The 24,600-nt window shown below is 47.6% G+C and overlaps 1 long non-coding RNA gene across 1 annotated transcript in view; it reads left to right on the forward strand.

The window, feature by feature from the left end:
* Positions 1 to 424: 424 nt before the first annotated feature.
* LOC131674780 (uncharacterized) overlaps positions 425 to 24,600 on the forward strand; it is a 44,366-nt gene continuing 20,190 nt past the window's right edge. Inside the window, exons 1-2 of the long non-coding RNA XR_009302886.1 lie at positions 425 to 1,252; positions 3,956 to 4,088. This is a non-coding gene — a long non-coding RNA (uncharacterized LOC131674780). The remainder of the gene's footprint in view (positions 1,253 to 3,955; positions 4,089 to 24,600) is intronic.

Genomic DNA, 24,600 nt, shown 5'->3' on the forward strand with positions numbered 1-24,600 from the left:
ACGTTGGTCAAAGAGAAAGAAAATGCTTTTCTTAATGACAGTCGCGGAGGTAGCCGTGGCGCTGCTAGCCCTTACCCTACTCCAGTTGGACGCTGGCGCAGGGCAGGCAAGGCAGACAAGCTCGCTGGTTCGCTCGAGTGTATTCACCCCACTTGGCGTACTACTACTATACGTTTCTCTCTCCCCTTCCCTTCGTTCGCGAAAGAGAGTCGTCGTATCGATCGCGGGCGTCGACGTCGTGTCGTCCGTTCGGTGGCGCCCTCGTCGCTTCAATCTCTCTCTCGCTCTCGCTCTCTCTCGCTCTCTCTCTCGCTCTCTCTCTCTTTTTCTCTCTCTCTCGCGACGGCACTGGCGGCGCGCACACACGTGAGAGAGATAGAGGGATGCGGGCAAACGACGACGACGGCGGCGACGTAAACGACGACGACGATTCGCAAAGCCGAACTCGCAGTAGGCGTAGTCGCGTCGCACGCAACGCACATCATCGTCATCGTCATCGTCAGGCCGTTGGTGTGCGGCACTGCGCCGTTCTCTCGCATCGACGTCGTTCGCTCGCGCGGTATGAGTTTCGCCGCTGAGTGCTACTTCCCCGTCGACCGGACCGACTGCGACGCAGAAAAGCATGGCCGTCCGCAAGATTCTGTCACGCTGCCGCCGCTAGCGAGAGCCTGGCACGCGCCGCGTCCTCGTTCGTGGCGGGCATGTGCGCCGAGATGCCGGTGCTGTGCGCGGGTGTCGTTTTTGTGGTGTTGTCCGCTTCGGCGATGAAGATGTGTGGGACGACGGTGCTTCAGTGGCGGCGACACGTGACACACACGCCGAGGGTTGAACGACTCTCCGGCCTCTCGAGCGCCGCCACGCAACGAACTCCATTTTCGCGAGCAAACGGGGCGAGAAGGAGGCGAGAGGAGCTTTCGCGCGGAAAGCTCTCGCTCGCGGCGGCGTGTGCAAGGCGTCGCCGCGGGCATGAAACTCGCATGGCGGCTGCGGCATGAGCGCCGCGACGTGTAGGCGCTCACACACACACACACACACAGACACACAGACACACACACACACACACACACACACACACACACACACACACACATTGCCGTGCGGTACGGTGCAGTGCTTTGACCTCTTCGTAACTACGAGTCGCGTGCAGCGCAGGCCCCGTCCTCTGCAGGCTGGTCGCGCGACATCGGATCGCCATGCCGGCGATGAAGAGTGACGGAGAGGGCTTCGTCGGAGGCTGCGCGACAACGAGTAGGTAAGACGCTCGCAACCCCGCCCGGGTGCGCGGCCCTCGTTTCCCACGCGCCGCTGCCCTCACCTCGACCGATTCTTCCCACCTCGTCGCCGCTCGGCTTGGTTTTGCCGCGGTGAACCGCACTCAGGCACACGTGTACACGCACCAGCCTTATTCGCGAAAGCTCGTGGCGAGCTTTCACCGACGTTGTCGCGTGCGAGCCGCCGATGACGCGGTTTCGTTTAATGAAAATTACACGCGTAGGCTTCGTTTTAATTTTCATCCTTTTTTTCAAGTTTTCCCGTCTCAAAGGTGATGGCGTCGACGGGAGGGGGCAGGGGTGAGGGGCACGTGTTACGCGCCTTGACCTTCGTCAGAGGGACGCGAGAGATATATAATGCCGCAAGCAGTTCAAGTTCGATGAACCGTTCAAGTTTTGGAGGGGTAAAGTCAACTCTCGGCGCGAAAGCTTGACCCCCTTAACGATCTTCAATGTGATCTCGCTCTCTTTCTCTTTATCTTGATGAAATTCTTTCGAAAATGGTTTCGAAAGCTGATATTTCGTTTATCCTTGTTATCAATCGATTAGCTACGTAAGTAACGGTCAATGACCGCTTATCAATCCAATGTATTTTCGTCAAACTACAGTTAGCATTTCGAGCTTTCGTTCTATTAATCGGTCGTTTTCCATGTGACCTTCGCCGAATTATCAATTCAACGTTGTGTAAGAGGCGAAATATAAGTACTTCAAACACCTGTACGCGATAAATCATTCAAACGTCAGAGAAAGAGAGAGCGAGAGAGGGAAAGAGAGAGAGAGAGATGAAAAAAAAAGAGAGGAGGTGAATCCTAAATTAATTCAACCTCTTGCGTAATACCAACGACGAATTATTAGATTTAGCGACGTCCCTTCCGGGTTTTGCCTCCTCTTCTTTATTCGTCGTTCGCTTTGGCAGATCTTCCGCGCGTGTCACGAGGAAAAGTCGTTCTCCTTCTTTTTTTATCCATGTCGATTAGAATATTAAAATTTACCGAAAAAAACCTTTCGTAGATAAGAGGCATTCGCGTTATATAACGTTATTCTCAAGATTAAGCGCACGAATTCTTGCTTTTGTTATTCACGCAAAAAAAGAAATCTCAATCACGTGCTCTCTCTGTCTCCCGTATAGTAGCGGTAGTACGTCGAGTACGTCGTCCACATATAATTTTCGAACGACGCGGCGTTCAACGATTATATGCAAGATTCGCCACGTTTTCGGCTCGATCGTTATCAGCTTCGTTTCGTTCCTTTTTTTTTCATTCGTGGTACCGCGCTTTTATGATGGAATTATCTCTCTCGTCTGAGAGATCGATAAGACGCATACTTTCGTATTTGTTCGTCGGTAATTTCGCAGCTCTTATCTTCGGTTGCGTGCGATACATTAACGCATTCCGATCTCCGGAATTCGTCGACGAACAATCTTAAATAGCTGTAAACAAAATAAGAAAAGAAAAAGAATCTCGCGGGTAAGTTAGAGAGCACGCGCATGACCCTGAACCTACATAGAGCAGGGGAGAGGGTTGAAGGAGTTTACGAAACGAAATGCGACTGCGACGACGTTGCAAAGGAGCAAAGGCGAGCAAAAGACGCAAGAGAGGTAGTGGCGAAAACGGATGAGGGGGAGAGAGAGAGAGAGAGAGAGATAGAGAGAGAGTACGGGATCAATACTCCCGCGTCTTGCGATCATTCATCTTGCCACGCCCCTTTGCCTCTTTAACTCACCCCCTCAACCTCCATTTCGTCTTCTTCTTTTGGTTTTTTGCTTTACGTGGGATTACTCGATACTCGATAAGGGGTGAGGTCCGCGCGTATCTTTTTTTCATACTCATTCATACCGAAATAACGAATTATCATTTCGATAAGCGGCGATTTTTCAATTACGATTGTAAAGTTTGCACGAATCGAGAGAGGTCTCATCTTTAACGTATAATAGTTACACGTTTGTTCATAGACCCATTCAAATATTGATTATTCTTCGTACATTGTGCACGGAACGAATTTGTGTCTGTGTACACTTGACGAATGAATTTCTAGGTTGTAAGCACGTAGATATATAAGAAAGTGACAAGGAGAGGATAATGGAGAGAGAGAGACAGAGAGGGGGGGTGCAGTAAAAGAGGAAATGGCGGAGTCGCGGTAGAGAAGAGGATTAACGAAGAAAAGGCCTCTGAGATATCTGCTTTCGACAGCTTCTCTCTCTGCCTCTAAGAACCTTCTACCACCAGAATTCATCTCTTGATCCTTTCTTTCTCTCTTCGATTGTCGTGTACCTTTTTTTTTCTTTTTGGCAATCAAAAAATCAACGATTTCGTTTCTTCCGAGGGACGTCGCAGCAGTTGAGTAAAAGCATTTTAAAACGCAAAAGCAAGCTTAGCACTTAGTTATACTCTTTACAAATCCCGGCGACGACAACTCGACCCTCGTTAAAACTCGCGCGCGCGCGGGAAGCGAACGAATCGCATTAAGAGCTTTGCTCAGGTGTCGCTTGGAAAGCTCTTCTTATTTTCTTTCTTGCTTTCTCGCAAAATAGCGCGATGACAGGCGAGCGCCCGAAGGTGCTGCCAGTTTTGGTCGCTCTTGCCGTTCGCCTCTCGCTGACGTCTGACCGTGTTTCGTCTTGTACTACTTGGGCTCGAGGAACGCAGCCGACTAAAGGGCGCGCTTGTGATTTTTAATTGTTGCAGGGATGGAGGATGAGTATGATCGAGGCGAAGGGGGACAGAGTAATGGCGAACACGGTGCCATTGGCGAGGGATCGCAGCTCAACCCAATGGATCGACTATTCCACCACGCTATATCGCAGAAGCCAGCTGAAAGGTGAGTTTCTCTCTCTCTCTCTCTCTCTCTCTCTCTCTCTCTCTCTCTCTCTCTCTCTCTTTCTCTCTCTCTCTTTCTCTCTTTTTCTCTCTCTCTTTCTCTCTCTCTTTCTCTCTCTCTCTCTCTCGACGGTCCGTCATTTTTTTCGACACTGATAACTTTCGTGGCGATACGCGTTAACGGCCCGAATGCATTGGCCGACGAGCAGCCACAAAACGTTATGCGTCATTTTTGGTTGTTTTTTATTTTCTCTCTAAAGTTCGCTCGGCTACGTAACCTCTTTCGTCTTCCAATATCCACTCGTCTCTTCCTCTCTTTCGTCGTGTTGCGGCGGCAAGAGCGGAAGCGTCGCGACGAATAAAACAGGCCCATAAATCGCGCGGTACACACGCACACACAAACACACATACACGCAGCGTTCGCGCGCATCCGGTCTACGCTCTTTTTCTCCTTCTACTATGCTCTGACCCTTTTCTTTACGATGCTACGAGGTGTGCGCGTGTATGTGTACGCATTCGCAACGTCGAAGCGGTTTGTTTCTAAAGCTACTTTTGCCGCTTACTACGGAAGGCTTAACAGTTTGTCGACGCGAAAGCTATGGAATCGCGTTCGATTCGAGTTCTGGCCATGAAGCGCGCCGCAGGCGAGCTTTCGCATTTTTCCGAGCGGCGCGAGCGGCCGAAATGCACGGCTCGGTCCGGCTGGATTAGCAGTGGCGGACCACGGCGCGTAGGTGGATAATTGCGCGCGCCGGCAACAATTTACAGAGAGCCCGCGCGCTCACGAAGCTGCGAGCGGCAGAACGGCGGCACCAGCGCCAGCCCAAAGCCAAATATACTCGGCCGCGTCAGCGTCGCGGCGCGCGCTCGCGTTCCTCCTTTTGTCAGTCTAGCCCTTTGAGGTCAACGTCATCGGCCACCACTATGCCGACTGACCGTATTGCCGGGCCTGCGTTTCTTGCGAGGGTGCGCGATGGCGGGCGAGCGCGCCCGAACGCCAATCGCGAGGAGTGGCGCATTACGTACCCCCGCTGTCGCGTCAGCGGGGCCCGTATCGTGACACGCGCAACGTGCCGAGTCGAACTAGCCAAGCGAGTACACCTAAAAACTTTTCTAATCAAAGTGCGCGATCGTGTGTTCGGCCGCGCGCTAATGAAAGCCTCGTGGGTTTTGTAGCCGCTTGCACTCTCTCGCGAGTGGTTTGGGAGGGCGGGAGGGACTCGCGACGCTCGTACATTCGTTTTCCGCCGCGAGCGCTTGCCCAAAGGAAAATGTTCGAGACTTCCTTTTCCTCGATTCGCTCTCGACTCTTTGGCAAATGATAAATATTTTAATTCGTGCGAATCGAAAATTAACGAAGGAATTTGTTAGTAAAAATTATAATGGAATTCGCGCGTAACAGAAAAAATGGAACGTTTCGTCGGAATCATTGGTCGGTTTCGTTTTAAAGCGTGGCAAAACTGATTAAAACCGCGCGAGGGACGGACGCGCCAATAACGTCAATTACACCGTCTAGCGAGTCGAGCGCAAAGTCCAGAAATAAGGGAATAGCCAGGGAGCACACGGCTAGCAGGCAAATTGGAACGTCTGTCTGCTAATACTACTATCCGCGGCGCGGTTTCGTCTCGCTCGCTTGCGCCTTACTTCGTTCGTTTTTTCTTTTTTTTGTTCGTTTGTCTACTGCTCTCTGTCTCTTCTTCCTTCCCTCCCCCCTCCCGCTCTCCCTCTTTTTCCGTTTTTTTGCTTTAATGTAGGAAGGAGTTAGTTTCCTTGACTTTAAAATAGACAACGACGATGAGAGTTTCAATTGTTGGTTTTCGATATATTGCTTAATTGCTTCCCTCTATTTAAGTAATCAGAAATTTCAAGCATTTTTTAAATTAAAAATCGACGGTCAAATACATTTTAAGCGTATTCAGCACATGTTTGTAATTGGATGCTATCGGTAACGAATAAAATTCTGCAAACACACGCTTTGTTGGCATATATTCACTTAGCGATAATAATTAATATGTTTAATTTCATGAAATGCAGTTGGTCACTCCAAAGTTTCAATCTTTTAATGCCCAAAAATGGAGGAATTGCGGGGTTTACCTGTAATTACAAAATTGAACTGTTGCTGTGCGATCGAAACGGTGAAAATCGACAAGATCAATAACCCAGTTCATTGCAATGAACGAAAATTGTACAGGCAGCTTTTAAAGAGTAAGCTCCGTTGCCGTATTCAACGTCTGAGCGTACCATTCACGCGAATATTGGCACCATTCACAGTTCCCATGCAGCAGCGCACGGACAGAGAAATGCACGCCTCCGCCGGCTCGTTTCCTCTTCCTCGTGATCTCTCTGGCTCTCGGGCCGGCGTCTAGACTAGTTGCAGACGAAACCTAAGATCTGGGAATTATATTTAGCTCGCGGCGGGGTTAGGGCGTGTAGCGGCATTTTGTTTCGTCTGGCGCTGATTTTGATTATTCGTTGCAGCATCTTCAACGTCAATTAAGCGTTATGCGATACACACACGGTCGCTCTCTTTCCGGAATCTGTGCCACGCACACGCGAGATAAAGTCTTGTTTGTCGGTTGGGGGGGGGGGGGGTTGGATTGTGTCTGCGTGCCACTACGATAAAGGGTCGGAGCGCGGCTCTCTCGAATTTCGACGCTCGTTTTGTTTTCGTTTTATTTGCCCCCTCTCGTTTCCAAAATGTAGCGCTGCTACCGAGCAATAAACCCCCGGATTGTATTTGGAGCGGGCGAGAGATGTCGCACGGGGATCGTTTATTAAAGGCGTGCAGTGTCTCGCGATGTAAATATTAAACTTGCCGCGGCGCGAAATTCTCGTCTCACTCGCGCGAGCCACAAAGTGCCCGTAAGCCTTTGAAGACGAAACTTCGCCTCTGCGCCCGAAAATAATGCTGTTGCACGCCGCGTCACGGTTTTCAAAGTATTGAACTTTGGGGAACTTGGCTCTTATCGCCACGCGCGAGCGTTGTAACCTAATTTCGCGAGGCAAACGACGGGGCTCCGGCTACGACAACGACAAATATTTAAGCGGCCGGGGGCAGATCGGATATTCGCGCGAAATTTTCGGATTGGAAACGGGTCGTGGGATTGCGTTTGGCGAGCGGAACGGGTCGGCCGAGTTAGGAATAAGCGACGAAAAGCAGGCAGAGGGAATAATAATTGGCGTCGGATGCAGTTCAGCGTAACCGAAGAGAAAAAGATAGCTGACGTCGGCTAGTTACAGCAACTAAGTTAGGCTCTCTCTCCGCTCGCCGCCCAACGGCTATGTAGCGAGCTAATGGCCAGTTATAGCGGCGGGTCTTCGAACCGTGAAAACTGGACTCCCACTCAATATATGCGACCATCTCTATTTCGGACGATTCACGCACTCTCTCGCTCTCGCTCTCACTCTCACTCTCTGACTCTCTCTCTCTCCCTTTCTGTACGAATTTTAACACTCGGGCAGACGATACGAAATTGCTTTTTTTTTCTCACGGCTGGTTGCTCAATTCGGTACGCGCTCTCGCTATCTCCTGATATCAAACGAAATAACGCCGCGGAGGAAAATTTTTTCCTCGCAGCCGAAGCTGAGTAATTAACGGATGTTTTAAGTAAGTTCATCGTGTTAACGAAGTTGCTCTTGCAGGGGCTTTATCACAAAAATCCACACCTCCTTAATATTCCCCGTACGCCCACGGGTCTTCTGCGATAAAAAATTTAAAAAAAAGTAGAGAGAGACGCACAGGAATGAAAATTAAGGTCCTGTCCCTCTTCTCCTTCTTCTTCACGCCCTAGAACTTTGCTGCGTGTGTGGCAATCCACTTTGGGCGCAAGTTATAATGGCGCGCGATGTGATCGCATTATTATGTCGGGCGGAGAGCGCAGAGCGCGACACAAACATTAAAAACACGCTGAATTATTTACTCCTGCCCTCTCGGCGCTGCTGACCAAGAACAAAAAGAATACGTGGTTATCGACATTACCTATACCTGCTTGTTAGTATGAACTTGTACGGTTTCCTCTCTCTCTCTCTCTCTCCTCGCTTCTTTTTCACATCTGTGCACCCGCAGCTTGAAAATTCAATTTACTTTTCGCGATTACAAAGTCGGGGTGACTCTTTCTCTTTTCTTTCTTTCCTTTTTTTTTTTCGTCGGCTGGCTTTGAAAAACATTGCCTCTCTCGAGGAGAAAAAAAATCGCCAACCATCCGGGGAGCAGTGTGTGATCGTACGTAACGAGTCAATTATCGCGCTGCAACAGCAGGCGTTTCTTGCGCGCATCTGCGACGTCATGCTGCTTATTTCTCTCTCTCTCTCTCTCTCTCTCTCTCTCTCTCTCTCTCTCTCTCTCACTCACTCTCGTTCCTTACACACGCATACAGCAAAGACGATGACACGGCAAGCGCGAAAAATTACTTTTGGTCACTTTTGCAAAACGAATCGGTCGTCCTTTTTTTTTGCAATCTACGGTTGTTCGGCGAAGAAGACGTAATAATAACAATTGTTTTCTTTTCGTATTGCCTACGCCGTGCTTCAACTAAGATAAGACGTAATAATGTGCAATCGCCTTTCTTTCCGAGTAAAATGTCGGTTACTAGGAGCTGCGATCGAATTTAATCCGCGCGATTCAATTCTTTCATTTTTCTCCTTTTTTCCCTTCATACATGGCGATTGCTGCCGATCAATCTATGTACTGGCGATTTGATAGACGGAATGTATATATACACCCCTTGCTGCGTCCTGCAGCTGTCGATATTTTCAAGCGAACCTTTTGTTCTGCGTCTGATGTTGAACTTTATGATTTTTGTAAAAATGGCATTTCTATAAATATACTTTTCAGGCGAGTGTGTCTCATCGCTGACGACATTTTTGCAACATCAATTTAATCGCACGAATGGGCTGTCCCAAGTTCGTCTACCAAAGAAACAAAAGAGAGTCGCTTTCACAAAACGTGTTACCGAAAGACTAACAATCGACAAAGGAAAAACGCTGATAAAATTGGAACGCGTCGGGAATGAATAAATTTCAACGTCAATTTCCTAGAGCTACGTATACATCACTTCTCTCTCGCTCGCTTTTTTTAATTAGTCGCCAGAGCGAAAAAGGCTCGATCGGGCCGTCTTCTCTCTGACATGCAGATTTTTTTTTTCCGAAGTGGTAATCAGGTAGCTTTTGGTTTCGTAGCTGAAAAAAAGGAGAGAAAGTATCGATTAGAAAGTACGACAGAGCGCCGACAGTTGCTGACCTAATAAAATCCTTCGGTGTCTTTTTTTCAAATCAATTGCACTCGAAATATTCAATATATCCGAGTATTGTGAAAATAAGTATCGTAACGGCAAACCTTACGCTAATCGTAAATCAAAAGACAATATGCAACGGATCCGAAACCTCCTCCCTTGACAAAAGAATCGAATTATAAAAGAAAAAGAAGAAAAATCGGCTTTAACGGTACACTCGCTGGGTAAATACAGCTTATTAGCCCGTAACATCGTCTAATTATCCCTCCTTCGGGAGTCAAGAAATCGGAAGGGCGGCACGCGCCATCTGCTCCCCCTTTTTTCCTCTCTCGCAGTGGCATTGTGCATTTCGTTCACGTTGGCGCTGACTACGACGACGGGGAAAATTGCTTATTTCGCGAAATGACAAATGAGAGCAGCGGCATATATCGTTGGCGTTCGCAACGTTAAGCGCTCTCCCGCGATCCCCGGGGAATCGCTCAATCTTTTCTCTTCTCCTTTCTCCGTTTTCCTTGTTGTTGCTTAAGGAGGCCTGCTTACTCTCTTGGCAGTGTTGTCTGCGCGGCTTTTCCGTGGGCTGCTTCGAAAGATGACCATGAATCTTGCGAGTGGCTTTTCCAAGGGATAATCGAGGTCGAAAAGCATCCCGTCGCGCTCGAATGCCGAGCTCTCCAGCTCAACTCGCGCATCTTGCGAGTGCTGCCCTCTCGCCCTCGTCGATGCTTCCTTTACCCTTTCTCCTCCTCGCTCGCGAGACAGCCCAACAGCCATTCCCAATGATCTTTGCGAACAGCACTCGGGCAAAAATCTTGGCAAGGAGGCGAGGAAAAAGAAAAAAAAATTACCGCAGGTGTTCCAACTTCCAGCGAGAGGGACAAAAACCTCCGTCTCCGTCTTCTCCCGTTCGGGGGAGAGCGAACCCCTGCGCGCGCGCGAGCCATGCGAGCACACACTGCCAACCTATGCACACATCTCTTACACACCTGGCCTCCAAATGGTCGACGCCCGGCACGCGCCCGCTTCACTTCTATGCGCGCGAGCGTGTGTATTTTCTTCTTCTCTTCTTTTTTTTTTCGAGCGAGCAGTGTGCACATGCTCGCCTCGCGGCACGCGTCTTCGACGAAATAGCAATTCGGATTTACGCTCCGAGACATTTTTTCGGTGCAGAGAAAGGAGGCGGAGAAGGATTCTGACTAGTGATGCTTCTTTTTTTTGTCGAGGGGGTGAGCACTTTCTCTTTTATGAGTTTTAATTTAGAGCGAATCACGATTTCACCGATTGCGGGATATTCGTTGACGTTTCGGTCGTCTCAGTGATGAATCGATCGAGTACATTCGAATACTGTTCGAGTGTTTTCGTCGATCGCTGTTTAAAACTCACTTCAAGGTCGAAATTAATAAACCTCGAAAGCAAACCCAAATAACGCCGATTTAAAGTAAATTAACAATCTCTGAAAATTACAACCGCACAAATTTATCGCAGTCAAAATTGAACAAAAAAATACACACTTCTCCCTCTTCGTAAAAAATTAAAGCCGCGCTACCGCAAGTAACGAGGTCGCAAAAAAAAAAGCGAAGGGTCTCTCTCTCCGACGTACGATAATCGGCGCCAAGAGCCGGCAATAATCAGGCCATTAACCCAATTCGCGTGCATGAAATTCGGTGGGTCGTAAAAAAAGGAAGCGCGTCCACACCCTCTCGCTGGTAAAAGCTCTCTGCCAGCGCGCGCGCGCGCTGGCAGTCTGCGCTCCGGCTCGACACACCTGCCCTTCTTACGGCTGCCGACAGACGGCTGTCGCGCGCCCGCTCGCCCCGTTATTCAGCCATCGTCTCGCCTCTGTATCTTTTTTATCTCGCGCGCCACCTCTTTTTTCTGCTCTTTTTTTCGTATTTGTTTTGTTCGTTCGGCCCGGCATTTTTGCGGAAACTCGAGACAGATTGATCCAAGGTTGCCGTGCGCTTAATGCAGATTTCTACCAGGCAGGCGTTGCCTCTTTTTTTTGGCACGTCGAGTGTGCGCAGATTCGAATCTCGAATTATTTGCGAAACGGGATTTTTTTGCAATTTCACGCCATGCTGGTAGGCTAATTGCATCCTAAAATCATTCAATCGAGTCCTTTTAATTATCAGGTAGCGTCTGAAATCTTTTCTGCCTGAACGCTAATGAATTTTCCCAAAATCCATCATCGCCTAACCGTATAATTTGAATTACACCGTCGAAAAATAAAATCAAAGAAAGCCACCGTTCCTTGATGGCTTTCATACCGTACGAAGGCGGGGGATATAGTAGTTTAAACCTTCGAGCGAGCCGAGGCCTATGAAAATTTTGTTGCGCAACGCCCACGCGGAAATGGCGACGCGGGGCTCTCCTAATTCGTCGCGCCAATCAAGCCCTGAGGGCGTGTGTATGTAAACCTCCCCCATGACGACTCAGCAGTTTCGCTATTACCCGCCTTTTTTTCGTTTTGCTTAATCCTTCGATGAGATTTTGGAAAGTGACCAATTCCTCTCTCGTCTTTATAATTGCGACTAGGAAAATCGAGGACTTTGCGAGAAAGAAAAAGGCAAAACTCGCGTGTTTGCTGATTTCTTCGTTGAGATACAAACTTCTCTAAAGTATATTAGTTACACATTCGCGTGCACGAGTGTCATAGCACGGCATTGCATGTCTACTATTGAAAGCAAGTACACTCAAATCAATTTCACTTGTCGAGCGGGAAAGAAGAAACTATCGTCCAGAAAAGAAAGAAAGAAGAATAAAAGATAAAAGAAAAAAGCACCGAAGAATTTCTCGCCTGAAATTAAGTCATATCGCGATTACACGAGCTTTAAACATAAATTTGCGAAGTTGTCGCATCAGCATAATCCGCGCGCGCACGAACGTCGACGTAATGCAGAGCAAAACGGTATAACGGGGGGAGTACATTTTTCAAAAAAGAAGACTGTATCGCGATCTTGCATATATTTCTTTTCTCTCTCTTTCCAACCTGTAGCCTCGTTATCTTGACTTCTCCTCGGATTTCTGCCTCGTTTTCTTTTCTGTTTTAGTTATTTATTTAATTTTTTTTTTCCAAAGACGACACGCGTCCCGATTCACAGCTGACGCTTCGAGCGACGCGTGCCGATCGCTATCAAGTCGGAAGGTTTTTTTTTTTTTTTCGAAATAAGGGAGAATTTTTCGTAAGAAGTCAGTGGCCGCGTGTCGTTAGGGCGGCGGCAGATGCGCGCCAAGGTTTAGTGAACCTGAGCGAACGAAGAGAGGCGTGCTGACTTTTCCAAGAAAGAAGCAAAAAAAATGTCGGGTGTTAATTTAGGTGTTTGTATGAATGTTGAAATGTATGAGTGTGACTTAGATTTAAGAACAAACATCAATCTCTTTTCTTTGGTTTTCTTGAATATCACAAAACTGTAATATGTACATGAAATTGCATGGTGTGGAGAACGACTGGTATCATGGATGTCGCCGATAATCAAAGTGAATTGTAAACTTCGTAGTTGTACACTATAGGTGACAGTAAGTGTTTGTAAAACGGTCCTTCGATACAGACGTGCCTTTCCTCGTACACTTTGATAATAAATTCTTTTTGGTTTGAAGTATAATTTGGAGTTATTGTAATTAATAAATAATACCGTAATCCTAGAGTGTTGATTAAGTGAGTGTTTCTCCGAGCGAGCTTGTGAAAACTCGACGGACGTAACAAATCGCATCCTTGATCGTCGTGAGCAAATAAAATGGACACGTCCTACAAGGAGAACGATGTTTCGACGTACAATTATCTGCAAGAATGATAAGCGTATATGTGCGTGTCTCTCGAGCAGTGCAGGATAAATGACTCCGCGTGACGGGGCGAACGCACATTATACATTCAAATTGCTATAGAATGAAGTCGAGCGTACGCACGCGAGTGATAGGTCTTCCAAAGTTTTCCCAGCCGTGAAAGTGATATTGATCCTAGTACCATTTCCAATCTTTCCTTGAACGTCATTGCGATTCTTTTTTTTGTTTTTGTTTTTCATAACGAATCGCGTGATCTTGCCAAATCATGCCTGTATGTCTGTTCTTTTTGCATTGACGGGCGCGCAAAGGAAGGAAAATTAGAAGTCGCGTGCACGCGACACCCCGGCAGTTATAGATCGACGGATGCCCATACCGTAGCCGGGCCGTTCGATACGCCTATAAAGCAAAGTAAAGCGATAATGACAGCGCGTAGCCTTTACGCGCACAAGAGGTCAAGAGGCAACAAAAGAAACTCGAATCTCGCGTGCGCGCGCGCGCCGGGGAGGCGGGAGGTAGACGCACATGTCCGGCACACGAGGGCAGCCGCGCGCAGCTGCCCTTTTTCTTGCCGAGAGGCAAGGTGCGCCTTCGGCTCGCGACGGGGTTGGGTTTTTCATCTGCCCACGTCGGATTGCCGACGGGCCGCGGCGAGCCGGGTCTCTTCACTTGGGTGCCGGAAGTGGCCGCCAAGCGGCAAGGAGAGCGTCGCGTCGACCGGCCGCTCTCGCGTAAGAACGATCCGTCGCAGCCCGCGATTAAAGCAGTCGCGCGCGACCCTCGCTCGAGCCGACAATGCAAACACGACGTCGGTCGCGCACCCCTCGAACGAGCGAGCGAAAATTACAGTAATTCGGGCTCGGCGCTGCGCGCAGTTTCACTTTATCGCGCGCACTCCGACGCAATTTCGGGCAATGATTGCGCAACGCAAAGCAAGCCCGTTCGCGGCGGGGAAAAAGGATAAAAGTGCGAGCACCTGGAGTCACGCGGCCAAGTGTGTCTGGCAATAATCGGCTCGCGAAGCTGAACGCCTGCTGTCACGCGTAGGCCCCTCGCTCTTTCCAACTGGATGTTACTCTGGCGACTTGTTGAGCGCGCGAGAGCGAGCGAAATGATGGACGAATTATCGGGACGAGCGCCGCGCGGCGATCGCGTCGGAGACGCCAAGCAAGTAGCCGCTATTTAAGGGCATCCCGAGTGTCGAGTGTAAATCAAGGCAAGATGTGCCGCTCGCGAGAAGCCGGAAGTCGCTGCCGCAACAGCTGCGCAAATAATCGCCTTTTATTTATCACTCCCGCGCTCCTCGAGACGCATCGTCCGAGATTTTTTTTCTTTTTTTTTTTCGCGCGCGTGTTCTCGGCCCTCGGCATCGTTACGCCCGCTTCGTGAGCGTTCCCTTTGTAGGCGACAGCTCTGAACGGCGTGCATCTGTTGCGGACCGCCGCGCTGTAAATTATTGATCAATAAGCAATTACGCCCGCGCGCAAATTAAATTCCCGTGCGAAACGAGATTCTCGGGTCGGCAGAGGTTCGCAGCGTTGCATAACTTAACTTTGGGCTGTTAATTAACCTATAAACTGCCGGCGAGACAGAGAATTATACGAAATGCTCGACGTTGCAAGAAACAAAAGAAAGGGCCTCTTTTTAATATGGCTAATATTACGCTTTGCCGATAAACGACAATGTGCGATCACCCTTTCTCAGTTCTCAAACCTTTATCCGACAAGAAATAAAAAAAGAAGAAAAGAAAAAACGTTCCTGCATGAAAAGAGAAGTCTAAAACAATGGGTATAAAAACAGAGAGTGGGCGCCTGAGTTGCATCTGTTCGGGGTGGATGATCTCTCTTTCTCGAAAATAGATGTTAAAATGCCGGGGAACAAAAAAGAACGAAACAAGATGCTTCTTGAGCGCTTAATATCGTGAAAAAGAAGAGAAAGTGTAAGGGAGATGCCTGACGATATAATGTATCAGAAACATTTGACTCGTACTATTTTCAGAGTTGGAATTTACAATGGGGGGAGATTAATTGGCTTGGAAATCCTGCAGGCTCGCAAATCTCCGGTACATGTTTTCCCTCGTCGGCATCGAAAAAAATGCATCGATCGCGAAACCCGCACATTTCGAGGCAGCGGGAAAGGAAAAAAAGTCGCGGCAATTTCCGATAAAAGAAGATACGCATCTCCTCCGGCTTGCTGCCGCTGGTTATTTACGCCAAGTCATACGAGAGCGAGAGAGAGAGAGAGAGAGAGAGGCGCGTGGCCCTCACTCTTGTCGGAGGGTGCTGCTGCTGCCGCCACGTGACCGGAAGAGGAGAGGCACGCGCCGTACTCCACCTGGCGCGTCAACCATCACCTGCTCTCTCTCTCTCTCTCACTCTCTCACTCTCTCACTCTCTCACTCTCTTTGAGGGTGGAGCTCACTTACTTTCTCTTTTCTCTTCAGGGGAGAGAAACTTTTTCTTCGACAACGTAGACGGGCATACGCGTGCGACTTTTTGTTTTGGTGCAGACAGATTTTAGTATAGACTTGTTGCTCCGACGTGGATTTTTTGTTGCACAATAAGTTGCCTTCGCAGAGAAGGTTTGCATGATTAAAACAAAATTCGGTGGGAAATGAATGAATGGATCGCTACGGAATACTGAAGTGAAAGATGCTGGTGAAGGAATGTTGGATCATATAACTTGGCTAATTTCATGATGATTTCTTTCAAATCCGGGCGAACTGTTGCGAGAAGTCGAATTCAAGAGATGAATTCCTTTTTGAGTAAATTTTAATCTTTAGAAAGGATTCTTCTCCGTTTTCAAGTAATATCCGCTTTTTTGAAGATTCCTTTGAAATTATATGAAAAGCGTACAAAATACGAAGTCTATTTTCCTTTAAAAAATGTTAATACTAAGAAAAGATTCTTTCTTGATGTTTTCAATGAAGATTTGTTGAAAACTCGGTAATCGGCTTCACGTCTAACAATGGTAAGCCTCCCACAAAAGGCAATCGCCCAAAAATCCATCTACTTAGAATACGAAGCAACCGATCATTAGAACTGAAACATCCGAAACTCCGGAATAGCAGGAGAAAAATGGGGGGAGTGGCATCACCTGCCACATCCCCACAGTACGTGCTTGTCTCGTCATCAAACGTCCTCGGAGCGCATCGCATAAATTTTCCGAGGACTTCGATGATGACGATCACGACGACGACGACAGACGAATCTCGGATCTCTGCTGGCGTCATCGTAATTAAGAGTTCTACGACCCTACGCACGAGGGACGCGATTGCATTTCTGATCAACTTGGCAGCGACAACGTCAATGTCTCGATTGAGCGACAAGCGCTTCCCTCGTTAGAAGTCGAAAAACGACTCTCTCTCTCTCTCTCTCTCTCTCTCTCTCTCTCTCTCTCTCTCTCTCTCTTTCTTTCTCTCGTTGATCGCGCCCATTCGTGTAAATTTTCAACACTTTTGCTACTCGACACATGTCCTCATAAGCGCATTACAATCCACCGACGAAGTGATCGCCAACGAAAAATCAAACATGCATGCCCCCGTATACGTCGTCATCGAGTATGCGCGCGCGTGTGCTCAGTTTCTCTCTCTCTCTCTCTCTTTCTCTCGCTCACTATATACACGCAGACTTCCCCCTCGCAGCGGCACGCGTTCGGCAGATGCGCGATGCGCGCGCGGCTATATATACACACGCGTCGCTTTTAAGGATTCGAAGGCCCTCTTATTCTTTTGGTCCAGGTGCGCCTCGCCGCCACCGCTGCCTTTTGTCGGCGTCCGCTGCTGCCACGCGCTCGCCAAGGTCGCGTGCAGCTTGCGCCGCGCCGATAACCTTCCGCGTCTCCTTCTCATTTCGGCGCCCGCTGCGCTCTCAAGTGGTTCCTGCGCGACGTTCCTCACCTTCGGGCCACTCGCGACTGCGCGCTTGGTCTGTCGAACGATCCGAAACGAAACCGCGTCTCGTTCGCCGACGATCCGATTTTTTTTTTTATTCGCGTAGGGTCATCGTAAAGCGTGCCCCGCGCAAGAATATCCGCGCTCGAAGCGAATCCCGCACGTTACAGCGAGGCGATTATTCAACTCGCGCGTCGTGTCCGACCGATACATTCTTGCTCCTTTTATTGCCTATACGTGCTGCCTCCTCCCTTAGCTCCATTGCACGCGGGCCTGTATTATTCATAATACGCAAGAAGCGACATCGTGCCTGTGGGTTTCATTCACCTACGAATTTCCCCAAAGCATGATTAATGCTTCGCCGGGGGGAAATTTAGAAAGCGAGGTATTTCACGAAGACGATCCGACGATTTTCCTCTTTTCCCGAGGATAGTCGAATAGTCCTATAAATTGTTTTTATGAGGTTAACCGGTGTTACTAGCTGCTGCGCGAGCTTCCTTATTGCTCTCGAGCAAGATGTTTATTTCGATTGGCGGCCGTGGGCGGACTGCCCTCTCATTCGCCATTATCGAGGTCGCGCGGGTAATAGCGGCGAAAACTCGAGGAATGTGCTGACGATCGCGGTGCGCGAGTAACAACGCGTACACGCGTAGCGCAAGCACGAAAAGAAAAAAGGACCTCGGCTCGACTCTCGCGGCTCTGCCGTGTGTCATCCCCGAGAGAGCAGTCCAACGACGAGCTTTCGTAGCCGGCCTGTTTTACGTGCCGCGCGCCATCGGATTTTTCCTCGCCGCTTATCGATTTTCGCCCGTTTCCTTGTCCCCTTGTTCGAAGCGCGGCACGTGCACGCGCCCCCTGGAGCTAAGCCGCCACTCACATTTTAACTTTCAAGACTCTAGCGGTTCCTGGTTTTGCTCTCGGAATTCGTTGTTTGTAGGCGAAGCGGAGCCTTGATTTTTAATTTGAACCGATCCTCAATAGCAGAAACTACTCGCAAGTCGACGATTCAATCCTGAACGACTTTAGCCCGTACCAAGTGCGACTTTCAGACAAAAGGAGAAAGAAAGGAGCAGAAGCGCAGTTGACGCGCATTCATTGACATGCAAATCGTTGTGCGCCGATCGAGAGACAAAGTAGACGTCGCCACGTGCAACGCCACGGAAAATTTTGACTTGGGAATGTTTCTGTCGAGTTGAGATACATGCAACATTTGTTTGGCTGTCATAGAGAAAAGTGAACCAGCTATTTTCTTTTTTTTAAGTTATTTTTTTTCGATTGATCAGCGATTGCTTCGTTTGTTTTCCGATTCAAAGTTACGACAAATGTAATTTTTACAACCTCTTACAGTAGTCGTGAATTGATGAATCGTCTTCTGAATTTAGTCGAATGAATGTCGAAAAATAAAAAAAGGAAATAAAAAAACTAGCAATCGTTGTGCAAGATCTTTGGTCGTGCAATGAAAATATCCCCGTCCAATAATGAATCCGTTGTTATTGCGCTCGGAGAGATGTGCGCGAGCACACACGGCCATCCAAAAATATATCTTATCACGCGCAGCACTTTCAGCGTCACGAAGTGGTGGCTGCTGTACATCCCTGAAAAAACAGATAATCGTGTTCGGGCATTGATACGGCAGCAGCGATAATCCTCGAGAAATAAAGAGAAAAAGCTAGTGTGCAACTGGCGCGAAGCAGTGAAAATAAATGAAATCAAGTCCCGTGCAAGCGATGCAACTGCGGCAGCGCAGCGGCAAATACTAGGAGAGGAAGGCAAATCAATGGAGCGTCCGCCTGAGTTGTGTGAGCGAGCGCGCGTTTCGACATCGTGCGTACGAGCCGATAAAAGCCCAAGCAAGCAAAAGCCTTGTGAATGAATTCGTTATCTCGGCCACGACCTGAGCCGTGAACCGAACACCGGATGAGCAGCAATAGATATGTGCTATAAGCGAAACGACTTCCAATGTATACTCGAACCCACGCGATCTCTTTTGTTTTGTTTGCGAACCTTCGGTCGTTCCTAATTCATTCTTTCTTTATTTTTCTGTGAATATCATTTGAGACTGATTTTTCGTCTCCACCGGCGATGGGACGTCTGCCATTTCGGCGGAATGACAATGTTGCGTAACGATCGAGCCAAGTGAAAAATTCGCGTTTTAAAAGTTGTATTTCCGACAGAATGCGTAGTAAACGTGCCCGCTCATTGGCAAAAATAAATAACGCGAACGTAGGAGCCACGATCGCACGTTGGCTTATAGAGCTTTATGCGTATCATACGCATTCGAATGATAATCCCCCGATAAAGTATGTTCTCGATAAAGAACGACGGATTGGAATGACAAAAATAGCCCACACGAAAACCGGCTGCGAACAGAAAACGAATGCCGCTCCGCATTAATTTAGAAATAACGATTTTTTATTCATAAAATACCAATAGCCGAAAGAAAAAACGATTAGAATTTCAGTTGGCTATATACCTTCGTTTCTATGAAATTCTCAAAACCTATGCTAATTTGTTACAAAAAAAAAAAAAAAAAAAATGAAGGTGGCACGTCTAGTCTTCCAAGGTCTCTGGCGGGCAACAAAGAGGAGGCGATCTAGGTTACTACGAGAGTGTGTTGCGTTCACTGTGTGGTGCCGCTGTGCCCGTTATCAATGAAAGCGGGACTTGAATGGCCCGAAAAAAAAAAGAAAGAAAGAAACGACGCTTCATCGCTAAAAATACTTCCCCTTTATCGACTGTTATTCTCTCTCGCTGGACGGCTATCCTCAAACTGGTTCAACTCGCGCAAATCGAAATAGCAATAAGTCTAACGAATAGCGGCCAATCGCGAAATGCATCTGTGGACAGATCTCTATCGCGTTTTCTCGGCGCTGTCGAGGTGTGTGGGTTTTAAGATGAATAGCCGATGCAACGGAATCGGTGTAGGGGGCGTGTAAGCCACCTGCGACGGCGATATCGCCTAGCTTTCGATTTTTCGTAGCGTGCTGGCGCGGCACTTCCTTCGGGCTTTTTGCTATTCAGCGAGCGTACTGATATTCGAACACAATGTGCTTGCATTAATCAGAGATTTTGCATGACAACTTGCAAATTCTAATACTGCAGAAGTAAGAATAATTGCGTAACTCGAAATACGTTAGGACCGCCGATGCTCATTGGTAGATAAGATATTCAACGAGCATTCGTCATTTTACAAAAATCAATGAAATTTCAATGATTTCAATGCATGCGTCAAAAAAAAAAAATGACAAAATTAAAAGTGTCAGCGAAGCTGCACAGTAAATCTTGTAGATTACTGTCCACATCGGCTCCTCGCAAATTGAATTTACTACTTAGTTGTAAAACTGCGCCGTTGCATTCACAGCGCGAATGTTACAAAACGTAATAAAATTCCAATGTTGTTTGACTCGTCATTTATTAAAAATAGGACTATACACGCGTACGTGTAAAGACATCGTGTAATCGGTATTTGCTCTCCCCACGAAATATTGTTGTAGGTAGGAATAATTGTTGCGCAGTTTATCTTATAACTGCGCACTATTGTCTGCCTAGTTAGAAAGCTGTTTGGTTTATAATTAGTAAAAAGCTTATACGGCGCTCGCGATCGATCGCGCGCACTTGTAATTCGTTCGTTTTTTCAGTTAATTGTGTCCACCTTTCTTTCGCAATCCTTCGCGATCTCCGTCATCGGCCGTCAACGCCTCTGCGTTTGCGTTTGCGTTCCAACTCGTCAATTTTTCGCATTCGTCGCTCATTTCTTTGCTATGTCTCTAATTACGAGTTCGAATTGTTGCAAAGATAATGACGTTTGTTTCTCTCTCTCTGTTACAGGTGAGTTGATCGTTGATCGAAATACTAACATTTCTTGCATCACGTGCGTAAGTAAATTAGCGAACTACATAATATTGGTATCCTATGTAATACGTCGGCTGCTATGAATTATCATCTAAGGAAACGAATCAATGAATAGGCCGTTGACATTCGGAACTTTGGCGAAAAAGAGTGCGTGAATCGTTCAGAAGTATCGCCCATTCACAAAAGAAAAATAAGAATCGAGCCATTGAAATTCTATCGTAACGATTGAATTTCAGGCTGTAGCTTGCGCGCTTGTTTAAATTATAAATTGAAAGCTTTGAATACAATGAATCCAAATTGATGAATTACAGTTGATTACTTGGGAAAATAGTGTCACATTGGCAAGCAAATTATCATTATCATCATCATCATCATTATCATCATCTAGCCGCCGTCATTGTCCATTCATCGGATTACAATTCTTTAATTTTCAAGGCGCCGTTAGGACCGTAAATTCTTCTGGTTCGCGCAGCGTTGCTTGATGAATCGACGGACGGCGCTTAAAACACACATCATCCGTTCGTCATATATATATATATATATATATATATATATATATATATATATATATATATATATATATATATTTGAGGTATCGATGTGTCACCCTTTTGACTTCAGAAAAAAAATATGACGTGTTACGTTAACGAGTTTGAAGTAACGATAAATTACCTCAATAATAAGCCAACAATGTATGAAAAGCTTAGAAAGAACGTATCCCATAATTAATTGCAATTGTTACTAACGCACTCGAGTAGCGAGGCAATTGCGCTCAGAATCTCCCACGTGAATGTAACTGCTTTAAAACGCGCGTGAAATCACGCGTGCAACGCTAAACGTGACGCTCGTAAAGTTTTACGCAAACGATTTACCAGTCACAAATCACAAATAACCCGAAAAATATTTCAGCCTCAAGTACACGACATTCCACCGAAAGCGGCATGCGGTATTCTTCGAAATTCTGAGTGATTCTTTAAGTCGTTGCATTGGGGTAAAATTGGAGAGCGTTAAGTCACGATTCACGCGAGAATGACGAAAGGATCAAGACCTAGTTTGATCGATCGATGCCACAGTCTTCAAATAAATGTAGCGAAAGGTCTGAATTTGCCGCGCTCTCGGAGCTAATCTAGCGCTGTGTCAAGCAGAAGGAGCATCAAAGGCCGCCGGTATAGCAATTTTTATCCGCGTCGAAGCTTTAGACAGCGAGCAGCGGTGCGAGTCCGCGCCGTCGCGTCGCCGATTTAAATAGCCATCGCCGCCGATCTGAATTCCACGACACTCCTTCTGGGGGTCAAAGATTCTCTCTCTCTCTCTCTCTCTCTCTCTCTGTCTCTGCGAGACCTATTTTACTCTTCTTGGCTTGCGAGCTGCTGTACCGGGCGTCTTGTCCACCTGTAACTCGAAGTAAAAGCAGCACTGTTTTAAAATTTTTTCATTTTCCAAGACGTCAGTCGTGACGCAGAGCCGGGCGTTGATGGAGACGACGAGGCGAGAGAGCAAACACACTTTCGCTTCTTTGAAGCTGCACGCTGCTTTGAGCGCGATGACGCGGCAATTGGCGCTGCTTCTTCGGGAGTTTTCCGCTTTCGGCACGATTTCACCGTCGGGCAACGACGCGCCGCTCGGCTTCTGACGCACTGCAATTTCGCAAGCGCGATTGCGCGACGGCGCTACACATAAAACCGGGTACGCCCAGACGAGCGCTTATGATGTTTTCTAATTTACGACCGACGAGCTTCTGATATTTCACTTGGAAATTGTACGAGCGCACGCTGATAAGTGCGCAATCGTATTGACGCGCGCGTGCGGGTCACTCGAAACTGCGACTCGGTAGGACGCTCGTCCGGCGAGCCCATCGGAACACAAGACGCGCTCCGCGTAAAGTACGACAACCCTAACCGCGAGCTACGTACGTCGCGCGGCGAGAATAATGCAACAGATGCTCGGAGGAGCGGGAAAGGAGAAGAAAAAAAGGCGTTTATTGCTCTGACGCGCGAAAAGCATTTAATGACTTTCCTTAGCGGTATCTTCGCGCGTGCGAAAAGCGCGCGTCAGCTCGTCGTCGCGCTCGTTTCAGTCGGGCAGCCCGACAGAAGCGTCACGCTCGCCGCTCCGTTGCCCTTGCCATCGACGTGCAATAATTACTCAAACTATTTTATTTTATTGGCTTCGCGATGGAAATGCCGATCGCGCGAGCATAACACAATCCTGACCTCTTTCTCTCTGAAGAGAGAGAGAAAGAGAGAGAGAGCTTTATCGCGAGTGAGGCATTGCGTTCCAACGCGCGAGCGAATGATCCGAGGACGACTAATAGGATAATCGCGCGCGAGACTGATAAAAAGGCGCACTCCCCGCTGAAAATCTGGGCGACAGTACACGTCGACGGCTACTTCTTTTCCCGGAATGTCAATTATGCAGCGGCGCGCGTTTGCTGACGCGCGAGTGCAAATATACACGCCTGTATATCTCCCGTGGTGATGAATCGTGCGCGCGCGTGCGTGTTTCTCATGTCGGCAGACGGGAATAATTTACGAGACTGTCGAATTTCTTTCTACGAGTCGATATTTAGGCGCTGTATACGCGTAAAAATCAGCGGCATCTTCCGAGAAAGCCGAGTTGAAAAAAAGAAAGACAAGAGAGACGAACAGAGGGTACGAAGCGAGATAAAGGAAGTTGCAGAGAAATGGCAAGGAATCGTTTCGGAAATGTTATAGAAAAACTGCGAGTGATTAGCAGCGATAGGAAAATCTATTGACAAATCCATGCAATCAGGTTTTCATTAAAATAAAACAACTCCTAATGTCAACTACCTCAAATTCGGTGTTCTTCGAAATACGTGAGAGTTGTAATAATTGGATGTTAAAAAGGATTTTTCCGTTCGTTAGAAAAATCCGCGCAATTTTTCTGGACTTTCGGCTTTTCGATCAGGTCCTCCAGTCATTATCAAATAATTATTTTCTTTTTGCCTTTTTCTTGACTGGCATAGCAACATAAACGAGCAAATCCGCGAATGTCTACTCCACAACTATGTCAGCCGAAATAACGCAAAAAGAAAAGAATCATTTGATAATAATTGGAGGAGCAGATCGAAATACCGAAAGCACAGAAAAATTACACGGATTTTTATGCTAACGAAACGAAAAATCATATTTAACATCCAACTATTACAGCGCTGACGCAGCGCGGAGAATACCGAATTTGAGATATTTGACATTAAGAATTTTTTTTTAATGAAAACCTGATTTGCGTGAATTCATTGATGGAATTTCCTATCGTTGCTAATCACTCGTAGTTTTTCTATAACATTTCCGGAGCGATTCCTTACAATTTCTTCCCAACTACCTTTATCTGACGAAGCGCGCGCGTAAACTGACGTTGACGCGCGTCAACTTGTCCCCGCGAGCGGCGTCCGCGTCGACACGTGATTTGATAGGCGCGCGCGCGCGCGCGCCGCTAGTGAATTTCCCGCTGCTTCGAAGATAAGCCGACGACTCGCAAGATAAGAGCTTCCGGGGCGACGCGCTGCGTTGACTTTCTTCGGCTCTAATAGTTTTGATTTGCCGCCAGGAGTTGATTTACACCGAAAATTAAATTGCCGTGAAATTGTCGGCGGCGTGACGCCCAGACAGACGAGCTGTTAATTTATTGTTTACGTCGTGACCACCTGTTTGTGGAAATAATTGTCCAACGGGGCTTTCGCGCTGCGTTGCGTTGTTATTGGTATTCCGCGTATTTGTTCTGTGCCGCTGCGTATGAAACAAAAC

Source organism: Phymastichus coffea, unplaced genomic scaffold (assembly GCF_024137745.1).
Source record: "Phymastichus coffea isolate CEN01 unplaced genomic scaffold, Cenicafe_Pcof_1.1 PCOF00301, whole genome shotgun sequence".
Lineage (NCBI taxonomy): Eukaryota > Metazoa > Arthropoda > Insecta > Hymenoptera > Eulophidae > Phymastichus > Phymastichus coffea.